The following is a 17,431-nucleotide window of genomic DNA, read 5'->3' on the forward strand; positions in this document are numbered from 1 at the left end:
CTACTGGCAGGTGCCCCTGCACTGCTGGGGGGTGGGGTGCGGGGGGACATGAGTGGGGGCCTGCTGGCAGGTGCCCTGCACTGCTGGGGGTGGGGGTACAGGGGGACATAAGTGGGGGCCTGCTGGCAGGTGCCCTGCACTGCTGGCGGGTGGGGGTGCAGGGGGACATGAGTGGGACATGGGTGGTGGCCTGCTGGCAGGTACCCTGCACTGCTGGGGGGTGGGGTGCAGGGGGACATGAATGGGGGCCTGCTGGTAGGTACCCTGCACTACTGGGTGGTGTGGGTGCAGGGGGAGATGAGTGGGACATGAGTGGGGGCCTGCTGGCAGGTTTCCTGCCCTGCTGGGGGGTGGGGGTGCAGGGGGACATGAGTGGGGCATGAATGCGTGCCTGCTGGCTGGTGCCCTGCACTGCTGGGGGGTGGGGGTGCAGGGGGACATGAGTGGGGGCCTGCTGGCAGGTGCCCTGCACTGCTGAGGGTGGGGGTGCAGGGGGACATGCGTGGGACATGAATGGGGGCCTGCTGGCAGGTGCCCTGCACTGCTGGGGGGTGGGTGTGCAGGGGGACATCAGTGGGACATGAGTGGGGGCCTGCTGGCAGGTGCCCTGCATTGCTGGGGGTTGGGGGTGCGGGGGGACACGAGTGGGGGCCTGCTGGCAGGTGCCCTGCACTGCTGGGGTTGGGGTTGCAGGGGGGCATGAGTGGGACATGAGTGGGGGCCTGCTGGCAGGTGCCCTGCACTGCTGGGGGTGGGGGTGCAGGGGGACATGAGTGGGGGCCTGCTGGCAGGTGCCTTGCACTGCTGGGGGCTGGGTGTGCAGGGGGACATGAGTGGGACATGAGTGGGGGCCTGCTGGCAGGTGCCCTGCACTGCTGGGGCGTGGGAGTGCAGGGGGACATGAGTGGGACATGAGTGGGGGCCTGCTGGCAGGTTCCCTGCACTTCTGGGGGGTGGGGGTGCCGGGGGACATGAGTGGGACATGAGTGGGTGCCTGCTGGCTGGTGCCCTGCACTGCTGGGGGGTGGGGGCGCAGGGGGACATGAGTGGGGGCCTGCTGGCAGGTGCCCTGCACTGCTGGGGGTGGGGGTGCAGGGGGACATGCGTGGGACATGAGTGGGGGCCTGCTGGCAGGTGCCCTGCACTGCTGGGGGGTGGGGTGCAGGGGGACATGAGTGGGACATGAGTGGGGGCCTGCTGGCAGGTGCCCTGCACTGCTGGGGGTGGGGGTGCAGGGGGGACAAGAGTGGGGGCCTGCTGGCAGGTGCCCTGCACTGCTGGGGGGTGGGGGTGCAAGGGGACATGAGTGGGGGCCTGCTGGCTGGTACCCTACACTGCTGGGGGGTGTGGGTGTAGGGGGACATGAGTGGGATATGAGTGGGGGCCTGCTGGCTGGTGCCCTGCACTGCTGGGGGGTGGGGGTGCAGGGGGACATGAGTGTAACATGAGTGGGGGTCTGCTGGCAGGTGCCCTGCACTGCTGGGGGGTGAGGGGGCAGGGGGAGATGAGTGGGACATGAGTGGGGGTCTGCTGGCAGGTTCCCTGCCCTGCTGGGGGGTGGGGGTGCAGGGGGACATGAGTGGGGTCGTGCTGGCAGGTGCCCTGCCCAGCTGGGGGGTGGGGTGCAGGGGGACATGAGTGGGGGCCTGCTGGCAGGTACCCTGTAATGCTGGGTGGTGGGGGTGCAGGGGGACACGAGTGGGACATGAATGGGGGCCTGCTGGCAGGTTCCCTGCACTGGTGGGGGTGGGGGTGCAGGGGGACATAAGTGGGGGCCTGCTGGCAGGTGCCCTGCACTGCTGGCGGGTGGGGGTGCAGGGGGACATGAGTGGGACATGGGTGGTGGCCTGCTGGCAGGTACCCTGCACTGCTGGGGGGTGGGGTGCAGGGGGACATGAATGGGGGCCTGCTGGTAGGTACCCTGCACTGCTGGGTGGTGTGGGTGCAGGGGGAGATGAGTGGGACATGAGTGGGGGCCTGCTGGCAGGTTCCCTGCCCTGCTGGGGGGTGGGGGTGCAGGGGGACATGAGTGGGACATGAGTGGGGTCGTGCTGGCAGGTGCCCTGCCCAGCTGGGGGGTGGGGTGCAGGGGGACATGAGTGGGACATGAGTGGGACATGAGTGGGTGCCTGCTGGCTGGTGCCCTGCACTGCTGGGGGGTGGGGGTGCAGGGGGAGATGAGTGGGACATGAGTGGGGGCCTGCTGGCAGGTTCCCTGCCCTGCTGGGGGGTGGGGGTGCAGGGGGACATGAGTGGGACATGAGTGGGGTCGTGCTGGCAGGTGCCCTGCCCAGCTGGGGGGTGGGGTGCAGGGGGACATGAGTGGGGGCCTGCTGGCAGGTGCCCTGTACTGCTGGGGTGTGGGGGTGCAGGGGGACATGAGTGGGACATGAATGGGGGCCTGCTGGCAGGTTCCCTGCACTGGTGGGGGTGGGGGTGCAGGGGGACATAAGTGGGGGCCTGCTGGCAGGTGCCCTGCACTGCTGGGGGGTGGGGGTGCAGGGGGACATGAGTGGGACATGGGTGGTGGCCTGCTGCCAGGTACCCTGCACTGCTGGGGGGTGGGGTGCAGGGGGACATGAATGGGGGCCTGCTGGTAGGTACCCTGCACTGCTGGGTGGTGTGGGTTCAGGGGGAGATGAGTGGGACATGAGTGGGGGCCTGCTGGCAGGTACCCTGCCCTGCTGGGGGGTGGGGGTGCAGGGTGACATGAGTGGGACATGAGTGGGGTCGTGCTGGCAGGTGCCCTGCCCAGCTGGGGGGTGGGGTGCAGGGGGACATGAGTGGGACATGAATGGGGGCCTGCTAGCAGGTTCCCTGCACTGCTGGGCGGTGGGGGTGCAGGGAGACATGAGTGGGGGCCTGCTGACAGGTGCCCTGCACTGCTGGGGGTGGGGGTGCAGGGGGACATGCGTGGGACATGAGTGGGGGCCTGCTGGCAGGTGCCCTGCACTGCTGGGGGGTGGGGTGCAGGGGGACATGAGTGGGGGCCTGCTGGCAGATGCCCTGCACTGCTGGGGGTGGGGGTGCAGGGGGGACAAGAGTGGGGGCCTGCTGGCAGGTGCCCTGCACTGCTAGGGGGTGGGGGTGCAAGGGGACATGAGTGGGGGCCTGCTGGCTGGTTCCCTGCACTGCTGGGGGGTGTGGGTGTAGGGGGACATGAGTGGGACATGAGTGGGGGCCTGCTGGCTTGTGCCCTGCACTGCTGGGGGGTGGGGGTGCAGGGGGGAATGAGTGTGACATGAGTGGGGGTCTGCTGGCAGGTGCCCTGCACTGCTGGGGGGTGAGGGTGCAGGGGGACATGAATGGGGGCCTGCTGGCAGGTACCCTGCACTGCTGGGTGGTGTGGGTTCAGGGGGAGATGAGTGGGACATGAGTGGGGGCCTGCTGGCAGGTTCCCTGCCCTGCTGGGGGGTGGGGGTGCAGGGGGACATGAGTGGGACATGAGTGGGGTCGTGCTGGCAGTTGCCCTGCCCAGCTGGGGGGTGGGGTGCAGGGGGACATGAGTGGGGGCCTGCTGGCAGGTGCCCTGTACTGCTGGGGGGTGGGGGTGCAGGGGGACATGAGTGGGACATGAATGGGGGCCTGCTGGCAGGTTCCCTGCACTGGTGGGGGTGGGGGTGCAGGGGGACATGAGTGGGACATGGGTGGTGGCCTGCTGGCAGGTACCCTGCACTGCTGGGAGGTGGGGTGCAGGGGGACATGAGTGGGGGCCTGCTGGCAGGTGCCCTACACTGCTGAGGGGTGGGCATGCAGGGGGACATGAGTGGGACATGAGTGGGGGCCAGCTGGCAGGTGCCCTGCACTGCTGGGGGTAGGCATGCAGGGGGACATGAGTGGGGGGCTGCTGGCAGGTGCCCTGCACTGCTGGGGGGTGGTGGTACAGGGGGACATGAGTTGGACATGAGTGGGGGCCTGCTGGCAGGTGCCCTGCACTGTTGGGGAGTGGGGGTGCAGGGGGACATGAGTGGGACATGAGTGGGGGCCTGCTGGCAGGTGCTCTGCACTGCTGGGGGTGGGGGTGCAGGGGGACATGTGTGGGACATGAGTGGGGGCCTGCTGGCAGGTGCCCTGCACTGCTGGGGGTGGGGTGCAGGGGGACATGAGTGGGACATGAGTGGGGGCCTGCTGGCAGGTGCCCTGCACTGCTGGGGGGTGGGGGTGCGGGGGGACATGAGTGGGGGCCTGCTGGCAGGTGCCCTGCACTGCTGGGGGGTGGTGGTGCAAGGGGACATGAGTGGGGGCCAGCTGGCAGGTGCCCTGCACTGCTGGGGGTAGGCATGCAGGGGGACATGAGTGGGGGGCTGCTGGCAGGTGCCCTGCACTGCTGGGGGGTGGTGGTACAGGGGGACATGGGTTGGACATGAGTGGGGGCCTGCTGGCAGGTGCCCTGCACTGTTGGGGAGTGGGGGTGCAGGGGGACATGAGTGGGACATGAGTGGGGGCCTGCTGGCAGGTGCTCTGCACTGCTGGGGGTGGGGGTGCAGGGGGACATGTGTGGGACATGAGTGGGGGCCTGCTGGCAGGTGCCCTGCACTGCTGGGGGTGGGGTGCAGGGGGACATGAGTGGGACATGAGTGGGGGCCTGCTGGCAGGTGCCCTGCACTGCTGGGGGGTGGGGGTGCGGGGGGACATGAGTGGGGGCCTGCTGGCAGGTGCCCTGCACTGCTGGGGGGTGGTGGTGCAAGGGGACATGAGTGGGGGCCTGCTGGCAGGTGCCCTGCACTGCTGGGGGTGGGGGTTGCAGGGTTACATGCGCGGGACATGAGTAGGGGCCTGCTGGCAGGTGCCCTGCACTGCTGGGGGGTCGGGTGCAGGGGGACATGAGTGGGACATGAGTGGGGGCCTGCTGGCAGGTGCCCTGCACTGCTGGGGGTGGCGGTGTGGGGGGATATGAGTGGGGGCCTGCTGGCAGGTGACCTGCACTGCTGGGGGGTGGGGGTGCAAGGGGACATGAGTGGGGGCCTGCTGGCTGGTGCCCTGTGCTGCTGGGGGGTGGGGGTGTAGGGGGACATGAGTGGGACATGAGTGGGGGCCTGCTGGCTGGTGCCCTGCACTGCTGGGGGGTGGGGCGTCAGGGGGACATGAGTGTGACATGAGTGGGGGTCTGCTGGCAGGTGCCCTGCACTGCTGGGGGTGGGGGTGAGGGGGGACATGAGTGGGGGCCTGCTGGCAGGTGACCTGCACTGCTGGGGGGTGGGGGTGCAGGGGGACATGAATGGGGGCCTGCTGGCAGGCACCCTGCACTGCTGGGGGGTGGGGGTACAGGGGTACATGAGTGGGGGCCTGCACTGCTGGGGGGTGGGGGTACAAGGCGACATGAGTGGGGGCCTGCTGGCAGGTGCCTTGCACTGCTGGGGGGTGGGGGTACAGGGGGACATGAGTGGGACATGAATGGGGGCCTGCTGGCAGGTGTCCTGCACTGCTGGGGGGTGGGGGTGCAAGGGGACATGTGTGGGGGCCTGCTGGCAGGTGCCCTGCACTGCTGGGGGGTGGGGGTCCAGGGGGACATGAGTGGGGGCCTGCTGGCAGGTGCCCTGCACTGCTGGGGGTGGGGGTGCAGGGGGACATGAGTGGGGGCCTGCTGGCAGGTACCCTGCACTGCTGGGAGGTGGGGTGCAGGGGGACATGAGTGGGGGCCTGCTGGCAGGTGCCCTACACTGCTGAGGGGTGGGCGTGCAGGGGGACATGAGTGGGACATGAGTGGGGGCCTGCTGGCAGGTACCCTGCACTGCTGGGGGTAGGGGTGCAGGGGGACATGAGTGGGGGGCTGCTGGCAGGTGCCCTGCACTGCTGGGGAGTGGGGGTACAGGGGGACATGAGTTGGACATGAGTGGGGGCCTGCTGGCAGGTGCCCTGCACTGTTGGGGGGTGGGGGTGCAGGGGGACATGAGTGGGACATGAGTGGGGGCCTGCTGGCAGGTGCTCGGCACTGCTGGGGGTGGGGGTGCAGGGGGACATGTGTGGGACATTAGTGGGGGCCTGCTGGCAGGTGCCCTGCACTGCTGGGGGTGGGGTGCAGGGGGACATGAGTGGGACATGAGTGGGGGCCTGCTGGCAGGTGCCCTGCACTGCTGGGGGTGGGGGTGCAGGGGGACATGAGTGGGGGCCTGCTGGCAGGTGCCCTGCACTGCTGGGGGGTGGTGGTGCAAGGGGACATGAGTGGGGGCCTGCTGGCAGGTGCCCTGCACTGCTGGGGGTGGGGGTTGCAGGGTTACATGCGCGGGACATGAGTGGGGGCCTGCTGGCAGGTGCCCTGCACTGCTGGGGGGTCGGGTGCAGGGGGACATGAGTGGGACATGAGTGGGGGCCTGCTGGCAGGTGCCCTGCACTGCTGGGGGTGGCGGTGCGGGGGGATATGAGTGGGGGCCTGCTGGCAGGTGACCTGCACTGCTGGGGGGTGGGGGTGCAAGGGGACATGAGTGGGGGCCTGCTGGCTGGTGCCCTGTGCTGCTGGGGGGTGGGGGTGTAGGGAGACATGAGTGGGACATGAGTGGGGGCCTGCTGGCTGGTGCCCTGCACTGCTGGGGGGTGGGGCGGCAGGGGGACATGAGTGTGACATGAGTGGGGGTCTGCTGGCAGGTGCCCTGCACTGCTGGGGGTAGGGGTGAGGGGGGACATGAGTGGGGGCCTGCTGGCAGGTGACCTGCACTGCTGGGGGGTGGGGGTGCAGGGGGACATGAATGGGGGCCTGCTGGCAGGCGCCCTGCACTGCTGGGGGGTGGGGGTACAGGGGGACATGAGTGGGGGCCTGCACTGCTGGGGGGTGGGGGTACAAGGCGACATGAGTGGGGGCCTGCTGGCAGGTGCCTTGCACTGCTGGGGGGTGGGGGTACAGGGGGACATGAGTGGGACATGAATGGGGGCCTGCTGGCAGGTGTCCTGCACTGCTGGGGGGTGGGGGTGCAAGGGGACATGTGTGGGGGCCTGCTGGCAGGTGCCCTACACTGCTGGGGGGTGGGGGTCCAGGGGGACATGAGTGGGGGCCTGCTGGCAGGTGCCCTGCACTGCTGGGGGTGGGGGTGCAGGGGGACATGAGTGGGGCATGAGTGGGGGCCTGCTGGCAGGTGCCCTGCACTGCTGGGGGTGGGGTGCAGGGGGACATGAGTGGGACATGAGTGGGGGCCTGTTGGCAGGTGCCCTGCACTGCTGGGGGGTGGGGGTGCGGGGGGACATGAGTGGGGGCCTGCTGGCAGGTGCCCTGCACTGCTGGGGGTGGGGGTTGCAGGGTTACATGCGCGGGACATGAGTGGGGGCCTGCTGGCAGGTGCCCTGCACTGCTGGGGGGTCGGGTGCAGGGGGACATGAGTGGGACATGAGTGGGGGCCTGCTGGCAGGTGCCCTGCACTGCTGGGGGTGGCGGTGCGGGGGGATATGAGTGGGGGCCTGCTGTCAGGTGACCTGCACTGCTGGGGGGTGGGGGTGCAAGGGGACATGAGTGGGGGCCTGCTGGCTGGTGCCCTGCACTGCTGGGGGGTGGGGGTGCGGGGGGACATGAGTGGGGGCCTGCTGGCAGGTGCCCTGCACTGCTGGGGGGTGGGGGTGCGGGGGGACATGAGTGGGGGCCTGCTGGCAGGTGCCCTGCACTGCTGGGGGGTGGTGGTGCAAGGGGACATGAGTGGGGGCCTGCTGGCAGGTGCCCTGCACTGCTGGGGGTGGGGGTTGCAGGGTTACATGCGCGGGACATGAGTGGGGGCCTGCTGGCAGGTGCCCTGCACTGCTGGGGGGTCGGGTGCAGGGGGACATGAGTGGGACATGAGTGGGGGCCTGCTGGCAGGTGCCCTGCACTGCTGGGGGTGGCGGTGCGGGGGGATATGAGTGGGGGCCTGCTGGCAGGTGACCTGCACTGCTGGGGGTTGGGGGTGCAAGGGGACATGAGTGGGGGCCTGCTGGCTGGTGCCCTGTGCTGCTGGGGGGTGGGGGTGTAGGGGGACATGAGTGGGACATGAGTGGGGGTCTGCTGGCAGGTGCCCTGCAGTGCTGGGGGTGGGGGTGAGGGGGGACATGAGTGGGGGCCTGCTGGCAGGTGACCTGCACTGCTGGGGGGTGGGGGTGCAGGGGGACATGAATGGGGGCCTGCTGGCAGGCGCCCTGCACTGCTGGGGGGTGGGGGTACAGGGGGACATGAGTGGGGGCCTGCACTGCTGGGGGGTGGGGGTACAAGGCGACATGAGTGGGGGCCTGCTGGCAGGTGCCTTGCACTGCTGGGGGTGGGGGTACAGGGGGACATGAGTGGGACATGAATGGGGGCCTGCTGGCAGGTGTCCTGCACTGCTGGGGGGTGGGGGTGCAAGGGGACATGTGTGGGGGCCTGCTGGCAGGTGCCCTGCACTGCTGGGGGGTGGGGGTCCAGGGGGACATGAGTGGGGGCCTGCTGGCAGGTGCCCTGCACTGCTGGGGGTGGGGGTGCAGGGGGACATGAGTGGGGGCCTGCTGGCAGGTGCCCTGCACTGCTGGGGGGTGGGGGTGCAGGGGGACATGAGTGGTACATGAGTGTGGGCCTGCTGGCAAGTGCGCTGCACTGCTGGGGGGTGGGGGTGCAGGGGTACATGTGTCGGACATGAGTGGGGGCCTGCTAGCAGGTGCCCTGCACTGCTGGGGGGTGGGGGTGCAGGGGGACATGAGTGGGAGCCTGCTGCCAGGTGCCCTGCACTGCTGGGAGTGGGGGTGCAAGGGGACATGCGTGAGACATGAGTGGGGGCCTGCTGGCAGGTGCCCTGCACTGCTGGGGGGTGGGGGTGCAGGGGGACATCAGTGGGACATGAGTGGGGGCCTGCTGGCAGGTGCCCTGCACTGCTGGGGGGTGGGGGTGCAGGGGGACATGAGTGGGGGCCTGCTGGCAGATGCCCTGCCATGCTGGGGGGTGGGGGTGCAGGGGGACATGAGTGGGACATGAGTGGGACATGAGTGTGGTCGTGCTGGCAGGTGCCCTGTCCAGCTGGGGGGTGGGGTGCAGAGGGACATGAGTGGGTGCCTGCTGGCTGGTGCCCTGCACTGCTGGGGGTGGGGGTGCAGGGGTACATGAGGGGGACATGAGTGGGACATGAGTGTGGTCGTGCTGGCAGGTGCCCTGTCCAGCTGGGGGGTGGGGTGCAGAGGGACATGAGTGGGTGCCTGCTGGCTGGTGCCCTGCACTGCTGGGGGGTGGGGGTGCAGGGGGACATGAGTGGGGGCCTGCTGGCAGGTGCCCTGCACTGCTGGGGGTGGGGGTGCAGGGGGACATGCGTGGGACATGAGTGGGGGCCTGCTGGCAGGTGCCCTGCACTGCTGGGGGGTGGGGTGCAGGGGGACATGAGTGGGACATGAGTGGGGGCCTGCTGGCAGGTGACCTGCACTGCTGGGGGTGGGGGTGCAGGGGGGACAAGAGTGGGGGCCTGCTGGCAGGTGCCCTGCACTGCTGGGGGGTGGGGGTGCAAGGGGACATGAGTGGGGGCCTGCTGGCTGGTGCCCTGCACTGCTGGGGGGTGTGGGTGTATGGGGACATGAGTGGGACATGAGTGGGGGCCTGCTGGCTGGTGCCCTGCACTGCTGGGGGGTGGGGGTACAGGGGGACATGAGTGTGACATGAGTGGGGGTCTGCTGGCAGGTGCCCTGCACTGCTGGGGGGTGAGGGTGCAGGGGGACATAAATGGGGGCCTGCTGGCAGGTACCCTGCACTGCTGGGTGGTGTGGGTGCAGGGGGAGATGAGTGGGACATGAGTGGGGGCCTGCTGGCAGGTTCCCTGCCCTGCTGGGGGGTGGGGTTGCAGGGGGACATGAGTGGGACATGAGTGGGGTTGTGCTGGCAGGTGCCCTGCCCAGCTGGGGGGTGGGGTGCAGGGGGACATGAGTGGGGGCCTGCTGGCAGGTGCCCTGTACTGCTGGGGGGTGGGGGTGCAGGGGGAAATGAGTGGGACATGAATGGGGGCCTGCAGGCAGGTTCCCTGCACTGGTGGGGGTGGGGGTGCAGGGGGACATAAGTGGGGGCCTGCTGGCAGGTGCCCTGCACTGCTGGCGGGTGGGGGTGCAGGGGGACATGAGTGGGGCATGGGTGGTGGCCTGCTGGCAGGTACCCTGCACTGCTGGGGGGTGGGGTGCAGGGGGACATGAGTGGGGGCCTGCTGGCAGGTGCCCTACACTGCTGAGGGGTGGGCGTGCAGGGGGACATGAGTGGGACATGAGTGGGGGCCTGCTGGCAGGTGCCCTGCACTGCTGGGGGTAGGGGTGCAGGGGGACATGAGTGGGGGGCTGCTGGAAGGTGCCCTGCACTGCTGGGGGGTAGGGGTACAGGGGGACATGAGTTGGACATGAGTGGGGGCCTGCTGGCAGGTGCCCTGCACTGTTGGGGAGTGGGGGTGCAGGGGGACATGAGTGGGACATGAGTGGGGGCCTGCTGGCAGGTGCTCGGCACTGCTGGGGGTGGGGGTGCAGGGGGACATGTGTGGGACATGAGTGGGGGCCTGCTGGCAGGTTCCCTGCACTGCTGGGGGTGGGGTGCAGGGGGACATGAGTGGGACATGAGTGGGGGCCTACTGGCAGGTGCCCTGCACTGCTGGGGGGTGGGGTGCGGGGGGACATGAGTGGGGGCCTGCTGGCAGGTGCCCTGCACTGCTGGGGGGTGGTGGTGCAAGGGGACATGAGTGGGGGCCTGCTGGCAGGTGCCCTGCACTGCTGGGGGTGGGGGTGCAGGGGGACATGCGCGGGACATGAGTGGGGGCCTGCTGGCAGGTGCCCTGCACTGCTGGGGGGTCGGGTGCAGGGGGACATGAGTGGGACATGAGTGGGGGCCTGCTGGCAGGTGCCCTGCACTGCTGGGGGTGGCGGTGCGGGGGGATATGAGTGGGGGCCTGCTGGCAGGTGACCTGCACTGCTGGGGGTGGGGGTGCAAGGGGACATGAGTGGGGGCCTGCTGGCTGGTACCCTGTGCTGCTGGGGGGTGGGGTGTAGGGGGACATGAGTGGGACATGAGTGGGGGCATGCTGGCTGGTGCCCTGCACTGCTGGGGGGTGGGGCTGCAGGGGGACATGAGTGTGAAATGAGTGGGGGTCTGCTGGCAGGTGCCCTGCACTGCTGGGGGTGGGGGTGCGGGGGGACATGAGTGGGGGCCTGCTGGCAGGTGACCTGCACTGCTGGGGGGTGGGGGTGCAGGGGGACATGAATGGGGGCCAGCTGGCAGGCGCCCTGCACTGCTGGGGGGTGGGGGTACAGGGGGACATGAGTGGGGGCCTGCTGGCAGGTGCCCTGCACTGCTGGGGGGTGGTGGTACAAGGCGACATGAGTGGGACATGAATGGGGGCCTGCTGGCAGGTGTCCTGCACTGCTGGGGGGTGGGGGTGCAAGGGGACATGTGTGGGGGCCTGCTGGCAGGTGCCCTGCACTGCTGGGGGGTGGGGGTCCAGGGGGACATGAGTGGGGGCCTGCTGGCAGGTGCCCTGCACTGCTGGGGGTGGGGGTGCAGGGGGACATGAGTGGGTGCCTGCTGGCAGGTGCCCTGCACTGCTGGGGGGTGGGGGTGCAGGGGGACATGAGTGGTACATGAGTGTGGGCCTGCTGGCAAGTGCGCTGCACTGCTGGGGGGTGGGGGTGCAGGGGTACATGTGTCGGACATGAGTGGGGGCCTGCTGGCAGGTGCCCTGCACTGCTGGGGGGTGGGGGTGCAGGGGGACATGATTGGGAGCCTGCTGCCAGGTGCCCTGCACTGCTGGGAGTGGGGGTGCAAGGGGACATGCGTGAGACATGAGTAGGGGCCTGCTGGCAGGTGCCCTGCACTGCTGGGGGGTGGGGGTGCAGGGGGACGTCAGTGGGACATGAGTGGGGGCCTGCTGGCAGGTGCCCTGCACTGCTGGGGGGCGGGGGTGCAGGGGGACATGAGTGGGGGCCTGCTGGCAGATGCCCTGCCATGCTGGGGGGTGGGGGTGCAGGGGGACATGAGTGGGACATGAGTGGGGGCCTGCTGGCAGGTGCCCTGCACTGCTGGGGGGTGGGGGTGCAGGGGGACATGAGTGGTGGCCTGCTGGCAGGTGACCTGCACTGCTGGGGGGTGGGGGTGCAGGGGGAAATGAGTGGGACATGAGTGGGGCTTGCTGGCAGGTGCCCTGCACTGCTGGTGGGTGGGCGTGCAGGGGGACATGAGTGGGACATGAGTGGGGGCCTGCTGGCAGGTGCCCTGCACTGCTGGTGGGTGGGCGTGCAGGGGGACATGAGTGGGACATGAGTGGGGCCCTGCTGGCAGGTTCCCTGCACTGCTGGGGGGTGGGGGTGCAGGGGGAAATGAGTGGGACATGAGTGGGGCTTGCTGGCAGGTGCCCTGCACTGCTGGTGGGTGGGCGTGCAGGGGGACATGAGTGGGACATGAGTGGGGGCCTGCTGGCAGGTTCCCTGCACTGCTGGGGGGTGGGGGTGCAGGGGGACGTCAGTGGGACATGAGTGTGGGCCTGCTGGCAGGTGCCCTGCACTGCTGGGGGTAGGGGTACAGGGGGACATGAGTGGGGGCCTGCTGGCAGGTGCCTTGCATAGCTGGGGGGTGGGGGTGCAGGGGGACATGAGTGGGACATGAGTGGGGGCCTGCTGGCAGGTGCCCTGCACTGCTGGGGGGTGGGGGTGCAGGGGGACATGAGTGGTGGCCTGCTGGCAGGTGACCTGCACTGCTGGGGGGTGGGGATGCAGGGGGAAATGAGTGGGACATGAGTGGGGCTTGCTGGCAGGTGCCCCGCACTGCTGGTGGGTGGGAGTGCAGGGGGACATGAGTGGGACATGAGTGGGGGCCTGCTGGCAGGTTCCCTGCACTGCTGGGGGGTGGGGGTGCAGGGGGACATGAGTGGGACATGAGTGGGGGCCTGCTGGCTGGTGCCCTGCACTGCTGGGGGGTGGGGGTGTAGGGAGACATGAGTGGGACATGAGTGGGGGCCTGCTGGCTGGTGCCCTGCACTGCTGGGGGGTGGGGCGGCAGGGGGACATGAGTGTGACATGAGTGGGGGTCTGCTGGCAGGTGCCCTGCACTGCTGGGGGTAGGGGTGAGGGGGGACATGAGTGGGGGCCTGCTGGCAGGTGACCTGCACTGCTGGGGGGTGGGGGTGCAGGGGGACATGAATGGGGGCCTGCTGGCAGGCGCCCTGCACTGCTGGGGGGTGGGGGTACAGGGGGACATGAGTGGGGGCCTGCACTGCTGGGGGGTGGGGGTACAAGGCGACATGAGTGGGGGCCTGCTGGCAGGTGCCTTGCACTGCTGGGGGGTGGGGGTACAGGGGGACATGAGTGGGACATGAATGGGGGCCTGCTGGCAGGTGTCCTGCACTGCTGGGGGGTGGGGGTGCAAGGGGACATGTGTGGGGGCCTGCTGGCAGGTGCCCTACACTGCTGGGGGGTGGGGGTCCAGGGGGACATGAGTGGGGGCCTGCTGGCAGGTGCCCTGCACTGCTGGGGGTGGGGGTGCAGGGGGACATGAGTGGGGCATGAGTGGGGGCCTGCTGGCAGGTGCCCTGCACTGCTGGGGGTGGGGTGCAGGGGGACATGAGTGGGACATGAGTGGGGGCCTGTTGGCAGGTGCCCTGCACTGCTGGGGGGTGGGGGTGCGGGGGGACATGAGTGGGGGCCTGCTGGCAGGTGCCCTGCACTGCTGGGGGGTGGTGGTGCAAGGGGACATGAGTGGGGGCCTGCTGGCAGGTGCCCTGCACTGCTGGGGGTGGGGGTTGCAGGGTTACATGCGCGGGACATGAGTGGGGGCCTGCTGGCAGGTGCCCTGCACTGCTGGGGGGTCGGGTGCAGGGGGACATGAGTGGGACATGAGTGGGGGCCTGCTGGCAGGTGCCCTGCACTGCTGGGGGTGGCGGTGCGGGGGGATATGAGTGGGGGCCTGCTGGCAGGTGACCTGCACTGCTGGGGGGTGGGGGTGCAAGGGGACATGAGTGGGGGCCTGCTGGCTGGTGCCCTGCACTGCTGGGGGGTGGGGGTGCGGGGGGACATGAGTGGGGGCCTGCTGGCATGTGCCCTGCACTGCTGGGGGGTGGTGGTGCAAGGGGACATGAGTGGGGGCCTGCTGGCAGGTGCCCTGCACTGCTGGGGGGTGGGGGTGCGGGGGGACATGAGTGGGGGCCTGCTGGCAGGTGCCCTGCACTGCTGGGGGGTGGTGGTGCAAGGGGACATGAGTGGGGGCCTGCTGGCAGGTGCCCTGCACTGCTGGGGGTGGGGGTTGCAGGGTTACATGCGCGGGACATGAGTGGGGGCCTGCTGGCAGGTGCCCTGCACTGCTGGGGGGTCGGGTGCAGGGGGACATGAGTGGGACATGAGTGGGGGCCTGCTGGCAGGTGCCCTGCACTGCTGGGGGTGGCGGTGCGGGGGGATATGAGTGGGGGCCTGCTGGCAGGTGACCTGCACTGCTGGGGGTTGGGGGTGCAAGGGGACATGAGTGGGGGCCTGCTGGCTGGTGCCCTGTGCTGCTGGGGGGTGGGGGTGTAGGGGGACATGAGTGGGACATGAGTGGGGGTCTGCTGGCAGGTGCCCTGCAGTGCTGGGGGTGGGGGTGAGGGGGGACATGAGTGGGGGCCTGCTGGCAGGTGACCTGCACTGCTGGGGGGTGGGGGTGCAGGGGGACATGAATGGGGGCCTGCTGGCAGGCGCCCTGCACTGCTGGGGGGTGGGGGTACAGGGGGACATGAGTGGGGGCCTGCACTGCTGGGGGGTGGGGGTACAAGGCGACATGAGTGGGGGCCTGCTGGCAGGTGCCTTGCACTGCTGGGGGTGGGGGTACAGGGGGACATGAGTGGGACATGAATGGGGGCCTGCTGGCAGGTGTCCTGCACTGCTGGGGGGTGGGGGTGCAAGGGGACATGTGTGGGGGCCTGCTGGCAGGTGCCCTGCACTGCTGGGGGGTGGGGGTCCAGGGGGACATGAGTGGGGGCCTGCCGGCAGGTGCCCTGCACTGCTGGGGGTGGGGGTGCAGGGGGACATGAGTGGGGGCCTGCTGGCTGGTGCCCTGCACTGCTGGGGGGTGGGGGTGCAGGGGGACATGAGTGGTACATGAGTGTGGGCCTGCTGGCAAGTGCGCTGCACTGCTGGGGGGTGGGGGTGCAGGGGTACATGTGTCGGACATGAGTGGGGGCCTGCTAGCAGGTGCCCTGCACTGCTGGGGGGTGGGGGTGCAGGGGGACATGAGTGGGAGCCTGCTGCCAGGTGCCCTGCACTGCTGGGAGTGGGGGTGCAAGGGGACATGCGTGAGACATGAGTGGGGGCCTGCTGGCAGGTGCCCTGCACTGCTGGGGGGTGGGGGTGCAGGGGGACATCAGTGGGACATGAGTGGGGGCCTGCTGGCAGGTGCCCTGCACTGCTGGGGGGTGGGGGTGCAGGGGGACATGAGTGGGGGCCTGCTGGCAGATGCCCTGCCATGCTGGGGGGTGGGGGTGCAGGGGGACATGAGTGGGACATGAGTGGGGGCCTGCTGGCAGGTGCCCTGCACTGCTGGGGGTGGGGGTGCAGGGGTACATGAGGGGGACATGAGTGGGACATGAGTGTGGTCGTGCTGGCAGGTGCCCTGCCCAGCTGGGGGGTGGGGTGCAGAGGGACATGAGTGGGACATGAGTGGGTGCCTGCTGGCTGGTGCCCTGCACTACTGGGGGGTGGGGGTGCAAGGGGACATGAGTGGGGGCCTGCTGGCAGGTGCCCTGCACTGCTGGGGGTGGGGGTGCAGGGGGACATGCGTGGGACATGAGTGGGGGCCTGCTGGCAGGTGCCCTGCACTGCTGGGGGGTGGGGTGCAGGGGGACATGAGTGGGACATGAGTGGGGGCCTGCTGGCAGGTGACCTGCACTGCTGGGGGTGGGGGTGCAGGGGGGACAAGAGTGGGGGCCTGCTGGCAGGTGCCCTGCACTGCTGGGGGGTGGGGGTGCAAGGGGACATGAGTGGGGGCCTGCTGGCTGGTGCCCTGCACTGCTGGGGGGTGTGGGTGTATGGGGACATGAGTGGGACATGAGTGGGGGCCTGCTGGCTGGTGCCCTGCACTGCTGGGCGGTGGGGGTACAGGGGGACATGAGTGTGACATGAGTGGGGGTCTGCTGGCAGGTGCCCTGCACTGCTGGGGGGTGAGGGTGCAGGGGGACATAAATGGGGGCCTGCTGGCAGGTACCCTGCACTGCTGGGTGGTGTGGGTGCAGGGGGAGATGAGTGGGACATGAGTGGGGGCCTGCTGGCAGGTTCCCTGCCCTGCTGGGGGGTGGGGTTGCAGTGGGACATGAGTGGGACATGAGTGGGGTTGTGCTGGCAGGTGCCCTGCCCAGCTGGGGGGTGGGGTGCAGGGGGACATGAGTGGGGGCCTGCTGGCAGGTGCCCTGTACTGCTGGGGGGTGGGGGTGCAGGGGGAAATGAGTGGGACATGAATGGGGGCCTGCAGGCAGGTTCCCTGCACTGGTGGGGGTGGGGGTGCAGGGGGACATAAGTGGGGGCCTGCTGGCAGGTGCCCTGCACTGCTGGCGGGTGGGGGTGCAGGGGGACATGAGTGGGACATGGGTGGTGGCCTGCTGGCAGGTACCCTGCACTGCTGGGGGGTGGGGTGCAGGGGGACATGAGTGGGGGCCTGCTGGCAGGTGCCCTACACTGCTGAGGGGTGGGCGTGCAGGGGGACATGAGTGGGACATGAGTGGGGGCCTGCTGGCAGGTGCCCTGCACTGCTGGGGGTAGGGGTGCAGGGGGACATGAGTGGGGGGCTGCTGGAAGGTGCCCTGCACTGCTGGGGGGTAGGGGTACAGGGGGACATGAGTTGGACATGAGTGGGGGCCTGCTGGCAGGTGCCCTGCACTGTTGGGGAGTGGGGGTGCAGGGGGACATGAGTGGGACATGAGTGGGGGCCTGCTGGCAGGTGCTCGGCACTGCTGGGGGTGGGGGTGCAGGGGGACATGTGTGGGACATGAGTGGGGGCCTGCTGGCAGGTTCCCTGCACTGCTGGGGGTGGGGTGCAGGGGGACATGAGTGGGACATGAGTGGGGGCCTACTGGCAGGTGCCCTGCACTGCTGGGGGGTGGGGTGCGGGGGGACATGAGTGGGGGCTTGCTGGCAGGTGCCCTGCACTGCTGGGGGGTGGTGGTGCAAGGGGACATGAGTGGGGGCCTGCTGGCAGGTGCCCTGCACTGCTGGGGGTGGGGGTGCAGGGGGACATGCGCGGGACATGAGTGGGGGCCTGCTGGCAGGTGCCCTGCACTGCTGGGGGGTCGGGTGCAGGGGGACATGAGTGGGACATGAGTGGGGGCCTGCTGGCAGGTGCCCTGCACTGCTGGGGGTGGCGGTGCGGGGGGATATGAGTGGGGGCCTGCTGGCAGGTGACCTGCACTGCTGGGGGGTGGGGTGCAAGGGGACATGAGTGGGGGCCTGCTGGCTGGTACCCTGTGCTGCTGGGGGGTGGGGTGTAGGGGGACATGAGTGGGACATGAGTGGGGGCATGCTGGCTGGTGCCCTGCACTGCTGGGGG

This window comes from Ambystoma mexicanum, chromosome 1q (genome assembly GCF_040938575.1).
Source record: "Ambystoma mexicanum isolate Mex_15411 chromosome 1q, UKY_AmexF1_1, whole genome shotgun sequence".
In the NCBI taxonomy this organism is placed as follows: Eukaryota; Metazoa; Chordata; class Amphibia; order Caudata; family Ambystomatidae; genus Ambystoma; species Ambystoma mexicanum.